At 37.0% G+C, this 24,855-nt stretch overlaps 1 protein-coding gene and 1 pseudogene across 4 annotated transcripts in view; one reads left to right on the forward strand and one right to left on the reverse strand.

The window, feature by feature from the left end:
• PIBF1 (progesterone immunomodulatory binding factor 1) overlaps positions 1-24,855 on the forward strand; it is a 209,289-nt gene that overhangs the window by 144,409 nt on the left and 40,025 nt on the right. The gene's annotated exons all lie outside the window — the stretch shown is intronic.
• LOC137752015 (small ubiquitin-related modifier 2 pseudogene) lies at positions 9,850-10,283 on the reverse strand (annotated as a pseudogene).

The following is a 24,855-nucleotide window of genomic DNA, read 5'->3' on the forward strand; positions in this document are numbered from 1 at the left end:
TTATCTATGAAACACACTGGACTTGGTATACACTTAAGCTCTCACAGTCGTTGGTATATGATAGTTCCCAAATTATACTTATTTTTTAAAAATCAGATTCATAATTATTTTTCTTAGCATTCTATTGTATCATTTAAAGAATAGGTATACATTTTACATAGTATTTCCAGTCTTCTTCTTATTTAATCAATATCTAATTACATTTTATATGCTTCTAAAATTCAAGTAATGAAACAATTCAAACCAAAGATGCTACCTCCCTAGAGTACCTTTTATTTCCTGAGCTTCAGCATAACAAGTTTCTCTATGTTAATTTTTTTTTTTTTAATATTTATTTATTTATTTATGGCTGTGTTGGGTCTTCGTTTCTGTGCGAGGGCCTTCTCCAGTTGTGGCAAGCAGGGGCCACTCTTCATCGCGATGCGCGGGCCTCTCACTATGGCGGCCTCTCTTGTTGCGGAGCACAGGCTCCAGACGCGCAGGCTCAGTAGTTGTGGCTTACGGGCCCAGCTGCTCCGCGGCATGTGGGATCTTCCCAGACCAGGGCTCGAACTCGTGTCCCCTGCATTGGCAGGCAGACTCTCAACCACTGCGCCATAGAGGGAAGCCCCTCAATTTTAATATTTTGAATCTTATAATAAAGGGACTTTAAAGGCATATATTAAAAATTATTAATACATACCATGTATTCTGCATTTGTTTTCCTACAGACCTATTCACATTTGTCTATTTGGTGCCTTCCATTTAATGTGCTTTTAATACTGTAACATTAGAAGGATCGTTATGCTCAAATTTCAAAAGACAAGAAATATTTCATGTGACTCCAGTACCTGACTCAGAGTTAATGCTCAGGGTGGAAGCAGTGTTGTGCTGGCCACTGTTAACAACAGGCTGTCCAGGCAGGGGTGTGAGGGATGGTTCTAATTTGTAGCATTTGCTTATATCTGTGGCATAAATATTCCCACCATGACTAACTTCAGGCCTCCAACATAACATTACTAAACACGGAGTAGAGAAAAGATACTCAGTAGCAAACATGATGTTTCCACCACATAGATATTGTACAATAGACATGTAAACAGAAGAGCATAGATAATAGTAAAATTAAAATTGTTGAGTTTTTGAGTATTTGGGGTTTCTTAAATAAAAATTTTTTTATTATAAATCTAAATAATTTTTAATAATAGTGATGTTTAACAACCAGCTCACAAAAATCCAAAAACTTTACCAGCCATCTCTCACAAACTGCTACAAGCCAGCTCCATCACGTCACTGGGTGGAACCATGGAAGGATATATAAATAAGTGAATTACTAAAGAAACAAGTGAACCTCTGTTTGTTAATATATTCTAGATCCCTCGTGTTTGTTTTAATTTCAGAATAACCTATCAAAAATAGTTCTTTTAAAAATATTAACATTCCTATAAACTTATACATATGTCTTTATATTGCTTTTTTTTAAAAAACCATCTTCCTGAGCACTTCAGTTAATGAAACAAGAATTTCTAAGTGGGACACACTCCTATACAAATTGTAGGGGAGAAGCATAAGAAATTAAATTAAGTGTTCTGGTAATGAAGTATAATTAACTTTGTGTGAGGCAATTTTTTAGAAAGCTGTTGGCTTGTTAGAAAAAGATGTAAATATTGAAATATCTGTTATATGAAATGGTATGATACCTGGAATTTGCTTTAAAATGTTCTGTAAAAAGGTGAGGGGAGCTCAATAGATAAAACAAGAATCTCAAAATGTTGATAATGATTGAAGGTTGGTGACAGGTACATATAGATTCATTATTCAGTTCTGTACTTTTGTGTATGTTTGAAATTTTTTCATAAGACATATGGAGAATCAGTACCCTAAATTAAAAGGTCTGTGCTGACTGTAGCATATAATTTTTCCCTTGAGATTGAAAAAAAAAAAAGCGTTATAATTTGAAATATTCCATGGATTTTACTTTTGTCTGCCTTACAAAAATTGTTTGCTTAAATTGAAAAACAATGACATAAACTAATTAGCTGAAAGATGGTAGTATTAGATTGCTTCTATACCAATAGACTATTCATGATAGATGGTGAAAAAAAACAGAGAAGAAAAGTTTTTCAGGATCTGTATTTTTTTGAGCAGGTTATATATTTAAACTAGCTTGGAGTTCTTGAGAATAATACGGAGATGAAACTCAAATGACTAATATTAGAATTAACAATAATTTATATGCTATTCAAAATATGTCTGAGATTATACATAAATGAATTGCCAAAATCAAAGTGCTAAAAAATATTCAAAATGAAAACAAATACTCCTTTTATAGCAGCTTTATTGAGTCATAATTGATATAAACTAAATTGCACAAATTTAAGCTGTACAATATAACTTTCGACACGTATAACCATGAAACCATCACCAAAATGAAGATAATGAACGCACGCGTCACCGCCAAACAGCCTCTTTGGAATCTCTCTCTCCCAGCCCTCTCTACCCCCATCCTTGTCCCCAAGCAACCACTGATTTGCATTCTGTCACTGTAGATTAGTTTGCATTTCTTAGACTTTTATATAAATGGAATCACTATATGCGTTATATACATACACACACACACACACACACGCACACACTACTTTTTTTAAGTCTTCTTTCATTCTGCATAATTATTTCAAGATTCGTCCATAGTTCATTCCTCTTCATTGCTGAGTAACATTCCATTGTATGAATTTACCACAGCTGTTCATCCATTCACCTGTTGATAGATATTTTGGGTTATTTCCAGTTTTTATCTATTATAAATAAAGCTGATACGAACATCCATGTACAGGTCTTTATATGAACATATGCTTCTGTTTCTCTGGGGTAAATACCTGGGAGTGAAATAGCTGGATCATATAGTAGGTATCTAATGTTTTAAGAAACTGCCAAACTGTTTTCCAAATGTTCGTATTATTTACTGTTTCCACCAACAGCCTATGAAAGTTCTAGTTCCTCTACATCCTTACAAAGACTTGATATGGTCAGTCTTTTTAAGTTCAGCCATCCTAATGGGTGTGTAGTTGTATCTCATTGTAGTTTTAACTTGCATTTTCCTAATGATTCATAATTGTTGAACATCTTTTCATGTGCTTCTTTGCCCTTTGTTTTTTCTTATTGGGAGAAGTGTTCAAATTTTTTGCTCATTATATCAGATTGTTTTCTTATTATTGAGTTTTGAGAATGATTTGTATATTCTAGATACAAGTCTCTTATCAGCTGTATGATTTGCAAATATTTTCTTCCCCTCCATGGCCTATCTTCCCATTTCTTAACAGTGTTTTTTGAAGAGCAAAAGTTTTTATTTTGTCCATTTTTTCAGTTCATTCTTTTTTGGACTGTGTTTTGGGTGTTGTATCTAAAATACCTTTACCTAACTCAGCGTCACAGTGTTTTTATCTGTGTTTTCCTGTGGATCTTTCATAGTTTTAAGTTTGTGATCCATTTTTAATGTTTGTAAAGTGTGTAAGATATAGATTGAACTTCATTTATTTGCATATTAAAACCAAATTGTTCTAATATCATTTGTTGAAAAAAGACCCTTGTTGAAAATCAGTTTAAAAATCTGTGTGAGTCTGTTTCTGGACTCTCTGTCTGTTCCAATTATCTCTTTGTCTGTCTTTATGACAGTACCACACCATCTTGATTACTGTAGCTTTATAATTACTTGAAATTAGGTGGCACTGGTCCTCCAACTCCGTTCAGGTTCAAAGCTTTTTGGCTATTCTGTGCCTTATTCTGTGTCCTTTTCATTTCCATATGAATTCTATAATCATTTTTACAAAAAAAAAAAAAAGCTCTCTGTGATTTTGATTGGGATTGCATTGAGTCTGTGGACGAAATGAGGAAAATTGACATCTTAATAATATGAATATTATGACCATGAACCCATTATATCTTTCCATTTATTTAGATCTTCTTTAATTTCTCTTAGTGGTGTTACTTTTTAGTTTTTATTTTAAAGTTTTGCATCTTTTGGCTAGTGTTAACAAGGTATGTGTTTTTCCATCCTTTAACTTTTAACTTGTTTATGTCTTACGGTTGTCTTATAGGCAACATATAAAATTGTATCTTGCTTTTTTATCAAGTCTGACAAAATACGACTTTTAACTGGGGTTTTGAGAATGTTTACATTTAATGTGTTTATTGATATGGTTATTTTTAAGTCTGTTATCTTGCTATTTGTTTTTTATTTGTCCTAGCTATCCTTCCCCCCTCCCTTTTTATTTCCTTGCCTTCTTTTGGATTAACTGAATATTTTTTATCATTCCACTTTATCTCATTGTTGGCTGATTGGCAGTAGCTCTTTGTTATTACAGTGGTTGCTTGAGATTATACTATATATATCTTTAACTTATCACCACCCAGTTTCATGTCATACTTTACTACCTCATGCATAGTATAAAAACCATACCGTAATACGTACTTTCCTGTGTCCCCACCCAGCCTTTGTGCGCCTATTGTCACATATTCTATTTATACATGTATAAGCCTCACATTAAATTGCTATCATTTTTACTTTATCTTTTAAAGAAGTATAATAATATGAAGAAAATGTATTACATTTAACCAAATAGTTACCATGACCTGTGTTCTTTATTCCTTTGTGTAAATCCATATTTCTACCTGGCGTCACATTGCTTCTGATTTATCTACTTCTTTTAACAATACTTATAGAGCAGGTCTGCTGGTGATGAGTTCTTTTCACTTCTGTATGTTACAAAAAGTTATTTTACCTTTTTGTTGTTTTGTTGTTTGGTTTTTTCTCTTTTTTTTTTTTTTTTTTACATTTCTATCTATTCTTAACAAAAGTAAAGATTAAAACATATTTCTCTTGTTATGCTACTACGGCCAAATAAACTGGAAGGGTTCACTCTTTTCTATTGGAGTAAAATTCACATAACATAAAATTCACCATTTTAACCATTTTAAATTGTACAATTCAGTGGCTTTTGTTGTGTTTGTAATGTACAACCATCACCACTATTTAGTTAGAGAACATCCCATCTCCCAGAAGGAAACCCTGTACACACTAAGCACTCACTCCCCAATCTCCTCTCCCTCCAGCCCCTGGAAACCACTAATGTGCGTTCTGTCTCTATGGATTCGCCTGTTCTACATACTTCATATAAATGGAATCGTACAATATGTGACCTTTTGTGTCTGGCTTCTCTCATTTCGTGTAATGTTTTCAAGGTTCATTCATGTTGCACCATCTGTCAGTACTTTATCCCTTTTTATGACTGAATAATATTCCACTGTACAAATATATCACGTTTTGTTTATCTGTTCATCAGTTAATGGACATTTATTGTTTCCATCATTTGGTTACTGTAAATAGTGCCACTCTGAGCATTCATGTACAATTTTTTTGTTTGTTTGAACATGTGTTTTCAGTTCTTATGGGTGTATACCTAAGTAGTGGAAATGCTGGATCACACAATAATTCTGTTTAACTTTTTGAGGAACCACGAAACTTTTTCACAGCAACTGCACCATTTTACATTCCCATCAGCAATGTCCAGGGTTCCAGTTTCTCACATCCTCGCCAATGCTCATTTTTTGTTTTTTTTGTGTTTTTCTAAATTCTAGCCATCCTAGTGGGTGTGAAGTGGTGTCTTGTTGTGATTTCTATTTGCATTAACCTTATAACTAATGATGTTAAACATTGTTTTGTGTTCTTATTAGCCATTTGTATATCTTCTTTGGAGAAACGTCTGCTGAAGTTCTTTGCCCATTTTTAAATTGAGTTGTTTGTCTTTTTGTTGTTGAGTTGTAAGAGTTCATTATATATTCTGGATATTAAATCCTTTTAGCTATATGATTTTCAGATATTTTCTCTCGTTCTGTGAGCTGTCTTTTGCTTTCTTGTTAGTTCATTCAATCACAAAAGTTTTTAATTTTGATGAAGTTGAAGTTATCTGTCTTTTCTTAAGTTTCTTGGCCTTCACCTTTGGGAGTTTTTGTTGGTTTTGCAATTTGAATTTTTATTTTTGCTTTTTTCACTTTACTTTTTAATTATTTTTTAATAAAAATTGTATATGTTTAAGGTGTACAACATGGTGATATATATAAACGTAGTAAATTCATTACTACAGTCAAGCTAATTAACATACCTGTCTCCTCACATACTTACCTTGTGTGTGTGTGTTTGTGTGTGTGTGTGTGGTGTGAGCATCTCACTATAATGTACTATACCTAATACTGTATAGTACTATGTATAATGTATAATGTACTCTACGTATAATACTATACGTGAGGTAGTAAAATATGACATGAAACTGGATGGTGATAAGTTAAAGATATATGTAGTATAATCTCAAGCACCTGAAGTCTACTCTTGTAGCAGATTTCCAGATATATCACATTTTGTTTATCCATTCATCCCTTGATGGCCATTTGGGTCATTTCCATCTTTTGGCTGTGAATAGTGCTGCTATGAACATTCGAGGACAACCATCCTATACTTAACTACCTATTTTAATTTTTTTTTGAGTATACACCTAAGAATTGCTGGGTTCATCTTTGTTTTATTTGTTTGTTTGTTTTCATCTTTGTTCTTGAAAGATATTTTTCCCAGGTAAAGAATTCAAGGTTGACTTTTTTTCCCTCTCTCTCTCTTTTTCAGTACTTGAAAGACATTGCTCCACTCTCTTCTAGTTTATATTGTTTTTACCAAGAAATATGCCGTCATCTGTACCTTTGTTCCTCTCTAGGTAATGTGTCTTATTTTTCTAGCTGCTTTAAGATTTTCTTTTTTTCACTAGCTTTAAGCAATTTGATTAAGATGTGGCTCGCTGTGGTTTTCTCCACGTTTCTTGTGCTTGAGATTTGTCAAACTTGTTTTCTCCGTAAGATCATCAAATTTGGAAATGTTTCAGCCATTCTTTCTTCAAATGTTTTTTCTGTCCTACCCTCTCTCATCCCTTTGGAGACTCCATTACACATATATTTGGCTGCTTGAAGTTGTCCTACAATAGAACAAGTGATGTTCTGTTCAATTTTTGCAGCCTTTTTTTTTTTTTTTTTTTTGCCTTTCCTTTTGAATAGTTTCTCTTACTAAGTCTTCAATTCCACTAAGGTTTTCTTCTCCAATATGTAATCTGCTGTTAATCCAGTCCACTGTGTTTTTCATCTCAGATATTATAGTTTTCATTTCTAGAAGTTCAATTTGGATCTCTTTTGTATCTTCCAGGTTTCTATTTACCCTTTTCAAACTTTATTTTCTTGAGCATATGAAATACAGTTTCAATAACTGTTTTGTTATCCTTATCTAGTAATTCTGTTATTGTGTCATTTCTTGATTGGTTTCAATTATATTGATTTATCTCATTCTGTAGCATATTGTCCTGCTTCTTTGCATGCCTATAAGTTTTTGTAAGCTTTTTTCTCAGACATGATTAAGTTTCTTGGAAAATGTTTGGTCCTTTCAAGTCTTGCTTTTATAAACAAAGAAGTGTTCATCTTAAGGCTAGTTTTTTTCCCCACTGCTGAGACCAAAGTCTTTTAGTTACTATACCCCATGTCCTATGAATTAATAGGTTTCTTACTTTGGCTGGTTGGAACAGTACAATTCCTGGCCTGTGTGATCTTCAGAGATTGTTTCTCCTAATCTTTTCAGTGGTTCTGTCTCAGTCTCTAGTAGCTTCTTTACACATACGCACTTGTTCAGTGCCCGTGTGAATACTCAAATTTTAGTGTTCTTTCTCTGTGCAGCTCTTTTATTCAGCACTCTGCCATGTGAACTGTAGCCACCTTAAGTTCTTCTTCTAGCAGCAACTCCTTAATTCAAGGAGTTTGGCAGGCTCTGCCTTGATTCTCCCTCCCTGCACCATGGCCTGGAAACTCTCTCCATGCAGTAAACTGGGGCAATTGTGGGGCTGGGCTCACTTTGTTACCCGTGTCTCAGGGGTCACTGTCCTTCAATGCTTGATGTCCAGTGTCTTCAGACCATTGCTTCATTAGTTGGTCCAGTGTAAAAGAGAAGAAAGTTAATTGGCTTCCTTTTTTGTGCGTATGTATATGCCCACCTAATTCTCAAGAAACCACCAAGTTAGTTAAGAGTGTTGATGTGGAGTTTATTAAACAGTAGAAAATCTAGGCTAAATCATAAAGTATGCCACATTACCACCAACAAGAATTGGTCTTCCTTCACCTCCTTACTCCAGATTCTTTCTCTTTCTCTTTCTAGTCATACAGTAAATATTTATCAAACTCCCACTGTATTCAACCACTGATAAACAAAGGAGGCATGGTCTTGCCCTCTTAGGGTATACACCCTTTTTCACAAAGGCCTTGTCTCCTCTAGTGTAAGCACTTACAGATTTATCTGTTATAGCTAACTTAATTTTAGAAAACTTATTTAGAAAAGGACATGCACAATCTCAAGTGACCAAATGGATTGAGTTGCCTGGAATTTTGTACCTAGGAGGCACTTAATGCAATCCAGGTAATTTGTTACAAAACTTTAGATTGCTAGATCTTTTTTAATAGATCTTTATTGGAGTATAATTGCTTCACAATACTGTGTTAGTTTCTGTTGCACAGCAAAGCAAATCAGCCATATGCATACACGTCCCCGTTTCCCGTCCCTCTTGAGCGTCCCTCCCATCCTCCCTATCCCACCCCTCTAGGTCATCGCAAAGCACCGAGCCGATCTCCCTGTGCTATGCAGCTGCTTCCCACCAGCCAACTGTTTTACATTTGGTAGTGTATATATGCCCATGCCACACTCTCACTTCGCCCCAGGTTACCCTTACCCCTCCCCGTGTCCTCAAGTCCATTCTCTACATCTGTGTCTTTATTCCTGCCCTGCAACTAGGTTCAGCAGTACCATTTTTTTTTAGATTCCATATATATGCATTAGCATACAGTATTTTGTTTTTCTCTTTCTGACTTACTTCACTCTGTATGACAGACTCTAGGTCCATCCACCTCACTACAAATAACTCAATTTCATTTCTTTTTATGGCTGAGTAATATTCCACTGTATATATGTGCCACATCTTCTCTATCCACTCATCTGTTGATGGACATTTAGGTTGGTTCCATGTCCTGGCTATTGTAAACAGTGCTGCAGTGAACATTGTGGTACATGTCTCTTTTTGAATTATGGTTTTCTCAGGGTATATACCCTGTAGTGGGATTGCTGGGTCATATGGTAGTTTTATTTTTAGTTTTTTAAGGAACCTCAATACTGTTTTCCATAGTGGTTGTATCAATTTACATTCCCACCAACAGTTCAGGAGGGTTCCCTTTTCACCACACCCTTTCAAGCATTTATTGTTTCTAGATTTTTTTTTTTTTAAACAAGAAGTTTATTTAAACAAACAGACGCTTGACTTGAAGGGAAAACTATCTAGGATTCATTTCTTTTAGAGTAATTTATCCCTACTTAAAGACAGATTGCCCTACGTGTAACAGCTACGTACAAAAAAGTTATAAAATTGTCCTTGGTTTTACAATGATAAATGAAAAACATTAAAATTCTCCAACTGAACAAGGTATGCAAGAATTTTTATGTTGTTCCTTTTTTGTTAAACAGTGAGAGCAAAATAACTTACTGGAATATAAAGATAAGAGCGGATGAGCATGCCACTAATGGAGAAAAGGGGGTATCTTCACAGGACCAGTATTTTTTCCCATTCCATCTCCATTTGATGTCGATCAAAACATACCGTTGGCCATTTAGTTAAAAAAAAAAAATGCAATATGCTTGTGCACATATACCAGTTACTTTATGTATAAAAATAAAGGAATGGGGAAGGGGAAAATGAAAGAATAGAGAAACTATACTGTAGTAGGCAGGATGTGGTGGAACCACATTGCAGTTTTCTAACTGAGAATGTCTTCTTGGTCTGGAGGAACAGAATTCTGGAGTAAAGTAGCAGGTTCCCTTCTTAGTAGACACCTCCTGTCTGCTGCTGGAACACATCAATTGTATCTTCAGCCTCCATTTCCAGGTGTGCAGGTGTGTCTGTTTCATTGATTGGCTGCCCGTCAAATCGGAATCTCATCTGCCTCCTTGACAAACCCTGTCGTTCACAATAGGCTTTCATTAGTTTACTAAGTGGTGTATGCCTCTTAATCTTCAACTGCACCGCGGAACCATCCTGCCCCGCCACCTTCAAATTAATACGATCGTTGTTCTCAGTCTTGACTCCTTCCTTGGGCTTTTCGTCGGCCATGGCGAGCGCCGGAGCCTCCTCAGCTGCCGCTTCACAAAAGAGGTACCAGGTCCGCACCGAACGAGCACACAAGCAGCACCAAGAGGGCTGTTTCTAGATTTTTTGTTGATGGCCATTCTGACCAGCGTGAGGTGATACCTCGTTGTAGTTTTGATTTGCATTTCTCTAATAATTAGTGACGTTGGGCATCTTTTCATGTGCCTTTTGGCCATCTGTATGTCTTCTTTGGTGAAATGTGTACTTAGGTCTTCTGTCTGTTTTTTAACTGGATTGTGTGTTTTTTTGATATTGAGCTCCATGAGCTGTTTGTATATTTTGGAGATCAATCCTTTGTCTGTTGTTTCATTTGCAAATATTTTCTCCCATTCTGAGGGTTGTCTTTTTGTCTTGTTTATGGTTTCCTTTAGATTGCTAGATTTAAGAGAGACTTCAAGATGCATGGGTAAAATAAGGTAGATCTGTATGTACTAACTTTAAAGGACATTCATACTATCTTGATAAATTTTTTTAAAAGTAAGATTGCAGAATAATATTGTGTTCCTCCATTTGGGTTTTAATGTGTGTGTATGTGTGAGTGTATGTGTAGGGAGTGGGGTTGTGTTTCTGTTAAAACATAGAGAAAAAGTTTAGAAAACATACAACTGTCATGCCAAGGGCACACAAGTACCACTATTCACGCATTATGAATATAAAATCAGCTTTACTTGATAAACTTACAATCAAAGAATTAACAGAGCATACACCATCACCCAAGTTATCTTCCCACAGATAAGTGTGCTTAGGCGTAGCAGAGAAGGTCTGGATGCACCACATAAAGGGATCTGATAGAGATCCCCAAACACTGTGCACATTTAAAGTGAAGGAGGATAGGGAGCATCTAGGTGACTGTGTAACGGTGGAAGAGGGAACCTCTAGAGCTTATTGCTCCTATCAGCCTATTCTAGTAGAATAGGAAGTGAGCCTCCAGGACCATCCATGTTTGTCTCTCTAACATCAAGCAGTGGTTACCACTGGGATTGGGAGTAGAAGTGAGGAACTAATTTTTACCTTATGTATTTTTTAATTGTTTGGATTCATTCCAACTCACATAAGATTTTTCAAAGGCATAGATTTGGCAACCAACGCATTATCTAACTCATAATAGGTATAAAATGTTGATTCATTAGCTCGATCATTGACCTAACCCATCCACCAAACATAGGTAGATTTATAAATATTACGAAAATAAGTGGTAAAATTTTTTTTAATGTATCTGTAAACAAGGATTACATTCCAACAATATTGTTTGTACCCAAAAATCTAACTGCCAAGTAAGTATATACATACATATACTTGGAGACCCATACGTACATACCTAGATGTGCTCATGATATATGCATGGAGATACTTGGAGTGATGCACTCCAGAAGAAATCATTGATGTTGGTTATTATTGTAGAGGAGGCACTGAGGCTCTAGGATGGATGGAAGAGATCCTTTCAGTTAATATTCCTCCTCTGTAGTTTGAATTAGTTACTACGTGCATGTGGTGTTCCCTCTCTCTCTCTCCCTTTCTTCCTCACCTTCTCCATTTCATTATCAAGAGCAAGTATATTAAAGGAATATGGAAGTGTTACAGGATACCAGTAAAGGGATTTGCTATAGGAACAATTCAGAAGCATCTAAAAACATAACATGTGATTTGAAAGCTCCAAGACTGAGAAAAGGAAGTAGGAAGGGTATCTAACGTATGCTCAGACAAGGAAAAGTTATGTGGCAGAAGGAGTTCGTGCTTTATGGAGTCTTTGTAATACTTGCCTGTGTGTTCTAGTATCTACTAGCGGCCTTGGGAAACATGATTTCCACAAACATAGTAAACATAAGTATCTAGATGAGTAAAACATTTGCCTCTGTCCTTTGAGTTACCTGACCCTAGTAAGTGCAGGGAGTGTTCTGCCAGCATCCTCAGTGAGCCCAGTCTCTTGGAAGGAGTCTATAGTACACACGACTCCTACAGCCCCGCCTCAGCGTTTTAAAGGAGGAGATTCACATGCCAACCCCAGCCCTAAAACTTCAAGGTCAGCCTTTCCCACCATATTTCTAGCATTCCGAAAAAAAACTCCACTATTTTATGTACTAAAAAGTAAAAGCAGGTGATGCTGCCAGTTAAACTGTGAAACAATGCTTTATTATCACTTTAATTTTTCTTTTAATTTTAGGCAAACATTCCTTTAGTCCTTAGGCAGTGATTTTTATCATACATTACACAACTTTTTCTCTATGCTTTTCTTCTAACACAAACTTTGTTTCAATGCCAAATCACATTGTAATCTTTATGAAGACACTTTAAATGATGGTTAAACTCAACCTATGAAGGATTATCCATACTCAGAACTCAATTGAAATCACAGTATAAACAGCTAAGACCAAATTTCTTCATGTGCAAACATGTGCAAGCATGACCTTTCCTATGAAAACCTTTCCATTTTCATTTCATAGGAAAGGTGAAAAATAGTGTGATTTATTGGGTCCCATTGCCTCCCAAGGTGTTTTCCTGAAAACTTGTTGATACATAAAATTCCTTTAATAAAGAACAGTGCTTTTATTTCACCATTAGAAATACAAGGCTTAAAAAGTAAACCCTTGGATGAGGTACTGTGTTGCCTACAATTTTTTTAAATTTAGCAAATGCAGTTTAATTCATCAGTCCATCAAAAGTCTTCCTTCCAACCAGAACTGTCCTCCCTACTGTAGATCATGATTTCCTATTTTAAAATGTCCATTGCCTCCCAACGTCCAGGTTCTTTAGCATGGCATAGAAGGCCAATTTGACCCTAACCTACTTGTCGCCCTCATTTTCTGTTACCCTCCCTTCCCCAGGCCCTTGCTTTCAGCCTCCTCCTCCGCCAAGTAATGTGTCTTTTGCTCCTGCCCCACCACTTTATCTTCCTACTTCTCAGTCTCCTTCGTTTCCTTTTGTTCCTCTGTTCCGTAACTGTCAGTGTGCCCCTGAGTTCTGTCCTGGCACTGTTTTCTTCTTACTAAGATGTGCGTCTTACCTCGTCTTGTTCCGTGGCTTCAGCTACCACCCGCAATAAATCTTTTTGTTTTAACCTTTTTTTACTAAGTCAGTTGTGTATGGGCTAAGTATATATAATCATAATCCAAAGAGTACAGAAGGAGTATTCAGCAAATACCAAGTCCTCGCCGCTCCATTCACATCATCTCTGAACGTCTCCCTACTCAACCTCCTGCTTTAGTGGTACTGCCTGGGTACAACCTCTTATCATCTCTCATCTGAATTATTTTAGTAACCATCTGTTCCGCCTTACTCTATTCTTTAAGCCCTCCACCTTGTTGCCAGAGTGCTGTTTCTAAATATAAATCTGATTTTGTTTCTCCCACAGTCAGAGTTGTTTGTTTCCTAAGAATAATGATATATAAGACCGTCCGTTATCCAGCCCCTGCCTACCTACCCAGTTTCATTTTACATCACACACACACACACACACACACACACACACTCACTCACTCCACCATGCTCCCCCCATATGTAACTACTTGTCCTTTACTTGTAATTCTCTAAGCACTCTATGCAATTTTGTGTCTCCATGCTTTTGCACATTCTGGTGTCTGCCCAGCACACCCTTGTCTAAATCACAGATACTTGTCTTTCAAGATCAATTTCAAGTAATCACCTACTCTTTTAAGCCTTTTCTGAACCCCAGGTAAAAATGACTTACGTATCCCCATGATACTAAATATACCTATATATACACACACACACACACAATTGTTGACATGGCTGTCTATAAGCTTTATAAGGGGGGGGACTCTGTTTTTATTGCTCTGGGTATTTCTCCCATTTAGTACAGTTCTTGTTTCTAGTAGGTAGTAAATAGACATTTGTTGAAGAATTAGTTTTGGGTTTTTATGGGACAAAGCATATTAAAGTATTGAGGTATACTAGAATGAACTTGAAGCAGAGTGGAGATCCCAACCAAGAAGGCCAAAGAATGACAGTGAAATCAGAGCTGCTAATCAGAGAAAAAAAGAAAACCTTACAGTATCACAGACTCTACCACATGCTTTCTGTTATATATGGAACCAGAAGTCAGTATATATCATCTCTACCCACCACCACCATGAAAAAAAGTACTCCAATTGCATGGGATCCGTAGAATCGTCAACCTTTATTGAAAACACTGGGGAGTTTTTTCTTTTGCTTTGTTTTGTTTTAGGGTGAAAGGGGGATAAAACCAAGAGCTAAGATGAGTAGTAAAAAGATATAATAAAGGTTAAGAACGTCTTACATGTCTGTAGCACTTAAATGTTGCTATATTCACTTACCATTGGATTACGAAAGCCATGGGCTTTCAAGTAAGGAAGACTGGCTTACATGACTCTAGGCAAGTTATTTATTCTCTGTAAGCCTCAATTTTTCAACCTGTAAGGTGGGAATAATAATACTGTAGATATGTTTGCCCCAAGAATTAGAGATAACCCAATCTAAGATAAGCATTTAGCACACTGACATGTTAATCACTCAGTAAATGCTGACCGTTTTGTTGTTTGTTTGGTTTTTGTCCTACATGTCATTATTTTTCACCTGGCCATAGTATTGATGAAATAAGTATTTTATTAACAAAGGTGGCATTTTTTAAAAGAAATAGTAGTTCCAGAATTGGAGTAAGTTATGCTTATTTTGCCTATATGGAAATATTCAGAGTGAACTATCCGAATGAATTTTAACACAATATAGTAAGATTTTTTAATGATAATTTAATTAATTTCTATGAAGAGGTACATGGTATTAAAACTGCAATTCTAAAGAGTAATCAGTTGCTCTTCTCAAATGAAAAAGTATATTTAATTGCATACAAACTTAGCATTTTAAGAGAAGTGTGCAAAACTGCATATTTTAAAACTAATAAAAACTTCAAATTGACCAGAATTGTTCAGTTTAAATTAGAGAACATGAATTACTGATAAAATTCAACTAATTTGTTGAATCATTATATAGAAAAGCAGGAGTTAAGCAATAATAATATGTAATAAGATAATTAAGATAAACATTATTTAACAGCACTGATAACATAGTCTTTATTACAAATATTTAAGTAAATACTTTATTAAAATCAAATTATGTGAATAGATAATAATAATAAAGGCTAGCAATTTTGAGTGCTTACTTAATACTAGTGGTACTATGGTGTGAAACCATAGAAATGTTCGTTGGGCTAACTGAAATCTTCAGAGTGTGAGACCCATGAGTTTACCAGCTTCCCAGGCTTCCTGAGGCCTGAAAGAAGTTCTGGTGACTGAGTGGACTTCATTAGATTGCCAAGTGTATCAGAGAATCAGAAAAATGACTCAAATGCAAAGTCTACTCAGTTCATTCAGGTTCCTGATGGATATGCTGTTGGCCTAGTTAACATATTGAATACTGTAACACATGGTCCCTTCACTCTTCAGATCTAAAATTTTCACCAAGTGATCAAGCCCTCAGAAAACTGGCTACAAAGTTGACCTGAGACTGATTTGGATTTGGACTGATTTGAATATAAATCTGGTCCTTTATAATTAAAGATGTAACTACCACCTGGACAAATAGCTTTCATATTTTTTTGACCATGACCTGTAGTAAGAAGTGCGTCTTACATAGCAACCCAGTACATACGTATGTATGTGTATTTGCTTGTGTGTGTATATATGTATATAGGTATGTGTGTGTATCTGAAATGATTTTCCCAACACAGTGAATACCCTTACCACGTGTAGTACCTTCTATTCGTTGCTATTCTGTTGTGTTTCTTTTTTTTTCTTTTTTTTAATTTATTTACTTATTATTTATTTATTTATTTATGGCTATGTTGGTCTTCGTTTCTGTGCGAGGGCTTTCTCTAGTTGCGGCAAGTGGGGGCCACTGTTCATCGCGGTGCGCGGGCCTCTCATTATCACGGCCTCTCTTGTTGCGGAGCACAGGCTCCAGATGCGCAGGCTCAGCAATTGTGGCTTACAGGCCCAGTTGCTCCGCGGCATGTGGGATCTTCCCAGACCAGGGCTCAAACCCGTGTCCCCTGCATTGGCAGGCAGATTCTCAACCACTGCGCCACCAGGGAAGCCCCATCTTTTTTCTTTTTTTTAATACTGCTTTCAACCCACAAAGTGAAAACATTCATCTGGACAGATATGTAACACATTTTTTTCTCCTTATGGAAGTCTTCTTGAGAAATCAGTTTAGGGGTTGAAAAGAGAGGAAAGGTAAAAAAGTAAGAATGAGTAAAGCATGTTAGAGAAATAGGGAGTCATCTGGTGTGACTGTTGTATAAAAACCTGTAATGCTTCCCAGTTGTATGTATCCCCCATCTTCAGGAGCAATGCTAATCCAATCTCTCTATCATTTTGAATTAACAGTGTAGTGGTGAAGCAATTGTTAGTACGTTTCTATATTTTTGTCCTGCCCCTTTTCAATCTGTTTTTTCAATTTGATCAAGACTGCCCGTTGAACAATCTTGAACAAATTTACTGTGGTCTCTCCCATTGGTTGGAATTAGTACCATTTACAAATATGAATAATTTCATTCTGTAACTCTCCTCCAAATTATTTATAATACATATGTATGACCATGACTCAGAGAACCCCACTATTTTCCTTCTTTATCTAGGGAAATATTTAGGCTTCATCTTCACAAAAAGGCAACCCTCTCATTCCATGGTGATTCCCTTCTTAAAATAAATCTTGTTTTACACTTTATTGAGTTTTTTTGAAGGCCTCATATACATGTTTTAACATTTTTATCACTAAATCGCAGACATTATTCTTGACAAACTCCAATAAATAGCAGGATTTTCCATTATAGAAACCACGTTACTTTTCCCCCAAATAAATTTGTATCCTTATGGCTCTTCACACAAGAAAGGACTATGTAAGAAAAATTTATAAAGGTAATGTTATTGTAAAATGTTTTAGTCTATTCCATGCCATTTAACTCAGCCTAAGAAATAAACTATTTAGGGACTTCCCTGGTGGCGCAGTGGTTAAGAGTCCACCTGCCAACGCAGGGGACACGGGTTCTAGCCCTGGTCCGGGAAGATCCCAAATGCCGCTGAGCAACTAAGCCCGTGCGCCACAACTACTGAGCCCGCATGCCACGACTACTGAAGCCCGCACGCCTAGAGCCCGTGCTCCGCAGCCAGAGAAGCCACCACAATGAAGAGTAGGGCCTGCTCCCCATGACTAGAGAAAGCCCACGCTCAGCAATGAAGACCCAACACAGACAAAAATAAATAAATTAATAAATTAACTTTTAAAAAAATTTAAAAAGGAAAAAAAGAAATAAACTATTTAAGTAAGTGACTTTGTCAAATGTTAGGTAGTATTGATATGAAATTCAGTCTTACAGTAAATATTTATTGAACACCTACTATGTGCTGGGCATTGTTCTAAGCCCTGGGAATAATCAGTGGATAAAACAGACAAAAATTCCTGCCCTTTGGAGCTTATGTTCTCTTGGGAGGAGAAACAAGGATTTGTTCCAAGTAAAATATATTCTCAATTAGAACTGAAGTTGTGTAAAGAAAGTAAAGCAGGAAAGAGGATAGCGACTATTACTGCCTGTAGTTCTAGCCAAATGGGCACAAGAAAGACATAAAATGAACGCCATGGTTCTGAGATATCTTCTGAAAGTGACCAAAGCAGCAAGGAAAGTGGCTCTAGCTTGAAAGTCCCACATGCACAGAGGTGCCCAGGTAGAAGCAATCAGATATTTTTAACATGGAAGAATGACTATGAAGCGTATTTCTTTGCGGTCAATTGGCCACATTTCTTTACTGTTTGTCTGTGTGCATATACATGCAAGCTTTTAGTCCACGTTCTTTATTTTGGGAATAAAGGGTAAGGGAAAGGAGTTCTTATCTCTTCACATTCTGGGCTAGTCTTACATAATACTGCCTTCTTTTCTGTTATCGAGAGGCAACGATGAATATTGGCAAAGCACATGATACTGGAGCCAGACTCACTGGGTTAAAATCTCATTTTTTGGTAACTTACAAGTTGGATAAAGTTGGATAAACTGTTTAACCCCTCTGTGCCTCATTGTCCTCATTTGTAAAAGGTTAAGCTCCGAATAAAATGTTTGATTGAAATTTGATCAAATGAGTGGATTACTTTTAGTTTTGAAGACAGATTGTTTTGTAACGTTTAATACAGAAAAAAAACAAACAAACCAGAAAAGCAAGGCAGAAGGAGAAAAAGTAACTTTTAAAAACAGACAAAGAGGGGCTTCCCCGGTGGCGCAGTGGGTGGGAATCTGCCTGCCAATGCAGGAGACACGGGTTCGATCCCTGGCCCGGGAAGATTCCCACATGCCGCGGAGCAGCTAAGCCCGTGTGCCACAACTACTGAGCCTGCGCTCTGCTTCAAGAGAAGCCACGACAGTGAGAAGCCTGTGCACCACTCGCTGCAACTAGAGAAAGCCCGCGCACAGAACAAAGACCCAACACAGCCAAAAATAAAAACAAATAAATAAATAAATTTTAAAAAAAAAAACAGACAAAGACATTCTGAAAAGACTACATACTGTATGGTTCCAACTATATGACATTCTGGAAAAGGCGAAACTTACGGAGACAGTAACAAGATCAGTGGTTGCCAGGAAATAATAGACAGAGCTACAGGGGATTTTTAGGGCTGTGAAACTATTCTTTATGATATAAACAGCGGATACATGGGATTACGGTTGGTCCTCCATATCCACAGATTCCGCATTCACGGATTCAACCAACTGCAGATCAAAAAGATTCAGGAAAAAAAAATCCGGAACGTTCTAAGAAGCAAAACTTGAATTTGCTCCCACCAGCAACTATTTACATAGTATTTACATTGTCTTTGCAACTATTTACATAGTACTTATATTGTATTTGCAATTATTTACATAGTATTTACATTGTATTAAGTATTATAAGTAATCTAGAGATGATTTAAAGTATATGGGAGGATATGTGTTGGTTATATGCAAATACTATGCCATCATATATTTTTTTTTTAATTTATTTATTTTATTTATTTTTGGCTGTGTTGGGTCTTCGTTGCTGCGCGCGGGCTCTCTCTAGTTGCGGTGAGCAGGGGCCACTCTTCGTGGCGGTGCACGGGCCTCTCACTTCAGTGGCCTCTCCCATTGCGGAGCACGGGCTCCAGGCACTCAGGCTTCAGTAGTTGTGGCGCGCAGGCTCAGTAGTTGTGGCTCACGGGCTCTAGAGTGCAGGCTTAGTAGTTGTGGTGCACAGGCTTAGTTGCTCCATGGCATGTGGGATCCTCCGGACCAGGGCTTGAACCCATGTCCCCTGCATTGGCAGGCGGACTCCCAACCACTGTGCCATCCAGGAAGCCCAACCATCATATTTTATATAAGGGACTTGAGCATCCTCGGATATTAGTATCCATGGGGGGTCCTGGAGCCAATCCCCTGTGGATACCAAGGGACGAGTGTACATTTGTCAAAACCCATAGAATATACAGCACCAAGAGTTAACACTGAGGTAAACTGTGGACTTCTGGTGATAATGGTGTGTCAGTGTAGGTTCATTAATTGTAACAAATGGTGATGACTGTGGCATTGTGGGAAGGCAGAGAATATATGGGGCTCTCTGTACTTTTGCTCAATTTTGCTGTGAACCTCAGACTGCTCTAACAAAAGAAAAAAACAGAGACGTGAAAGAGAATGAAATCTGAGAACCACAGAGAAAAGATAGGAAAGGAAAGGAAGGAATGGGGAAGATGTCAGTGACTCACTTTTCTGTGAAGGTAACTGTGGCCACCTTTTGTCACTTGTGCGATTTGGCAGTCCTTAAAGCTACTTTTGTTGGTAGCAGGAAAATACCCTCAGGAAAGTAACATTGTCTTGAGAGAAATTAACTTCTTGACATAGGCAACAGAACTTACTTTTTTGTAATGTTAAAGAATTTGGGAGAGACTTCATTTTCTGTGTGTCTGTGTGTATTTCACATGATACATCACTCCTTGTGAAGTTAGTGTTACACATTTTATGGATGCATACTATGTAATGTGACTGGACATGAGGAATAATTAAATTGTTGATGGGTGATAGTTTCATAAAGATTTAAAGTGAAGAGGCTGTTGGAACAAACAGTATTCATAGGTAATATGTGACATAATCAAAACACAATACCAGAAATTGCCCTTAACATGTATAAATTATCATTAATTATTGTCATTCTGTCTCTTATTTTTTGAGGTTCTGATGTAGAATTATATAGAAATTAACATTTTTATTTTAGTAATGATGAACATATATTTACCATGCAAAGGGCTGATTCATTACAGGGACAAAACATTAACTTTAATTGTATTAACAGTTCTGTGTCTAACCTTGCCAAGTGCTTAAACCAAGATGTCTTTGTTATAGTTCATTCTGGAAAAGAGTTCAGTTACATGGATCCAGGACAATATACTAGAATTTATTCTTTAAGCCATCTTTTTAAAGGTTCACATACCAGGTCATATGAGTGTGTGTGTGTGCTCCAAATGCCAGCCACCACTGAAGAAAAACAATGACTTATTTATAAATTATATTCTGTTTACACATCAAACAAATAATATAATTGTTTAAACTTTTCCCCTTACTGGTGTGCCTTGATAATTCATAAATGACTGTAATTTTTTTCTTTCAAGAGCTACTACAAATCACACTGTAAATCCCTCCTTCCCCATCAGCATTGTTGTACAAGTGAACCACATCAGAATGAATCTCTCAGGGGCAACTTCGAGGGGGAAAGAAATTTAAAGCACTTCAACTTGAAAATTCCATTCTCTGACGCTAATCACCGGTCCTTCCAGCTCCCCAAGTCCTTTCATTCCCACTAAATCTGTGCTTTATTTGTACTCATTCGGAGTCCCAGACCCATAAACTCTTCACATTCCCAATCTGTCAAGCCCCTCCTGGCTCCACTTTGCCTCCTAACCCAGCCTGGGACCTTATCAACCATCTGAGCACTACATTCACGAGCACTCGCCATTGCTTTGTTGCCAGATTCGCCCATCAGGCTTTTCTTGACATTCCCACCTTTAGCCTAGTCTCTTACGATCAGGTAGTTACTCTATCCACATTTAATGAAAGGGAGGAGAGGAGAGAAAATTCTTTGATTCTGTGTTAACGTACTGAAAATTTCTTGTGGAAATTTGTTACTTTGGCTGCTTGGAAGCATAACAAATTCATGTTGTTGAACATCAGCAAGGCCCTCATTCCTGTTGCCCGGTATTTTTATTTTTCTGGATCTATCCTGTTTCCCGTTATCTTTATTGCAGGTCACTTCCCCTTCCCCAAACCATCAATTCCATCATACATCTTTTCATTATTACAATTAGATCATCTAAATTTATTTTCCTTGAGTCTTTTTCACCCAGGGATTTTTTTAGTCTCTTCACTTACTTTTTTTCCCCTGTGGTCCCTCTTCAAAAAATGAGCACGTGTGTGTGTGTGTGTTAACATACATCACTTTCAAAACTTAACCGTTCTCTCTGTTCTTAATTCCTTCTTCTCTCTCCCCTCTTCCTTCAGCTATGCCCTTCCTCAGTGATCACCAATGACTTCCTAATTGTCAGTATTCTCGACTCAGTCCCCTGATCTATCTGTGGCTTGACATTATTATAGATATTCTAGAAATTCTGTCCTCTCTTTGCTTTGCAACACCATTCTCCCTCATATGGCTCTTTAGTCTTCTTAGCTGATGTAGTCATCTTCTTCTAGACCTGGAATGTAGGTGTCCCTCATTGTCTGCCCTTTGCTCTGTTCTTACACCTCAGTGGTGATTCTCAAATGTTAGTGAGTGTAAGAATCATCTAAGATTTTTGTTGAAAATGTAGGTTTCTAAATCCTGCCCTCAGGGATTGTGATTAAGTAGGTCTAGAATGAAGCCCAGGAATCTGCATTTTTAACAAGCTAGTCTTGTGACTCTAATAAAAGTGATGCAGAAAAGAAATAATCCTCTGCAGTCCTATGTACTCCTGTGACTTCAGTCATCACTTCCGTGCTGATTACTTTCAAATATTTTAACACCCTCCTCTCATGAATTTCTCCTTATTATCTGGACCATACTCAGGACCAGCGCAGGGCTGACAATCAATGAGTATGCACTTGCTTTTGGTTATTAAAATAATAGAATATTTGCACAAACACTTGTAAACAGATGTTGCCCTCAGCCCACAAGTGTCATTCTGCCACCACAATCCTGTCTGTCCTGGTCCCTCTCCTGAGATCTTCTAGACCTCCCCATCTTCTGGCCACAAAAAAGTAACACCTGGAACCACAGAGTTTCTTTAGGATCCTGCCCCAGTGCAAAGGCTGGCATCCTAATTGGTTGAATTGTATCCATTAAATATTACCCCTGTTGACGATGATGATGTCATTCACCATATAGGGACCTAGGAGAAGAAGCCAGCTTTAATGGGGAGGATGGCAAATGCAGCATGTGAGATGGTTTATGTGCAGTACTTTTAAGCCTACTAAAATAGTTGAATGGCATGGCCTATAACAAGTCCAAGATCACAAGAGCTGTGCCTTCCAAATTTGACTGATCATCAGAATCTAAGGCCCAACCCTGAGAAATTTTGATTCATTGGGACCTGGGGCAGGGCCCAGAAGTCCGTTTTTTTGACATTTCCCCCAGTGGTTCTGATGATTAGCTGGGTTTGAGAACTACTGCTGTGGACTGAGAACACAGAAAAGTAGTACCAAAGTATTGCCCCCTACTGGAGCTCAAATAGACATTTTCCATTCCATGGCATAATCAGAAAGATCAGGCAACAGGATATGTGGGTTTTTCAGCACAACTAATTACCACTACTAGAAGGTGTCACTTGTATATATTTTATACACAGAAAGCGACTCAATGTTAAATTCCATTCAACAGAATGCATTTTGTCCCTGGTAAGAAAGAGTACCATTTCTAGGAGTTTCTTTGAAAATAAACTCCACAAGAAAAAAAATCCCACTTTTAGGAAAAACACAACAAATTGTAGTCACCTTCATATGTCTTTTAAATTTAAGAGAACGTATGTATTATAATCAGGTGTTGCTTTTCTCTGAATCTTATGCACAGTTTATTGAAGCAAAGGAGAAATAACGATTCTATAAAATGTTGTATCATGGGTTTAGTCCTGAGTCATTCATTACGTATGTGATTCCTGAGTCACTAATTACTAAGGCTTTCCTATAAGGAAAAGATTACTAACAATAGGCAAAGTGAGCGACTGTGAAACTTTTTTTAATACTAATGATTATAGTTACAGAAAGATTTTTTTAACCATATTGGAGGAATTAAATTCTGTTAAGTTACACTGATTTCAAAAATAGATATTAGCATCACTTTTCACTGAAAAACGTGTACTTTTCCCTGAGGAATGAAATTAAATTTGGGGGATTTAGAAGCTCACAAGCTTATAAAGAAACATTCTTAAAATTGACAGCACTATAGAAGTTTTATTATCTAGAGAGTGAGAAGTTTGTAGGTTGTATAGTAGAAATACATTCTGAAAGTAAGGCTTTTGACCCTTAATTTTGTTATAATACTAAAACCTAATATATGTAATTGCTGTAATGAGAAAAAAATGAACTAAAATAATTAAGACTAATGACTGCTGTTATATTTTTTATGTAACTGAAGTTAGGTTTGATAAGTTTAAACATGGCTCATTCTAGACTACAGCTGACTACAATTTGAAATTGCCCTTAGTTCTTCCCTACCCCGCCCAATCCCCCCACCTGCACCCCGGACTATTCTGCACTTCGAAACACAAAACAACTTGTCAGTTCAGTTTATTCAGTTAGGGTCAGTTCTGTAAAAACAAAGTCAAGTCAATTGTTTGATTTAATTGACTAGTGAAACTGGTTGTACAGGTAAGTAGAACTTAGTTTTATTTTTGTCCAGCTGCATATTTGAATGTTCATAAAGTAACTTAGTAGAGTAATAAGATTCCAGTGACATTGTAATAGATTTTAAAGAATGATTACCAAAGCAAGGAAAAAGGACACTGAAACCCAAACTATAGAAAATATTTATGGTATTTTTTTCTTTATGGCTCTCCTTTCACTATAATGAATTGTGTCCAGAAAAAGTCTTCTTTCCTTTCACTATTCATTTCTTTTTCTTTGAGGAATTTTTTCCTGGGCTATACTTAACATAGCCATAACAAAAATGTCTAGTATAATTTAGATGAATAGTTTCCATAACTTTTATAAAGTGGTCCTCAGACTGTGTGCACGTATCCTCTAACACTTGGTCAGCCACTTCTTGGCTTCACTTTCCTCCTCACCTACCTGGACCTCATGCTTGATCATTTTCACAATGAATGTTTCTGCCCTTGATTCTTTCTGCCTTCCTCTCTACCTTCCACTATACCCATCCTGCTCTTCTCTCCACCTTCAGCTTCGAGGCTGCTAGTAACTCATTATTTTGTTTTCCCTGTGAGATGAAGACCAAAAATCTTGCAGTGCTACGGGCTTCCCTGGTGGTGCAGTGGTTAAGAATCCGCCTGCCAATGCAGGGGACACGGGTTCGAGCCCTGGCCCAGGAAGATCCCACATGCCGTGGAGCAACTAAGCCCGTGCGCCACAGCTACTGAGCTTGAGCTCTAGAGCCCATGAGCCACA

This window comes from Eschrichtius robustus, chromosome 18 (genome assembly GCF_028021215.1).
Source record: "Eschrichtius robustus isolate mEscRob2 chromosome 18, mEscRob2.pri, whole genome shotgun sequence".
Taxonomy (NCBI): Eukaryota; Metazoa; Chordata; class Mammalia; order Artiodactyla; family Eschrichtiidae; genus Eschrichtius; species Eschrichtius robustus.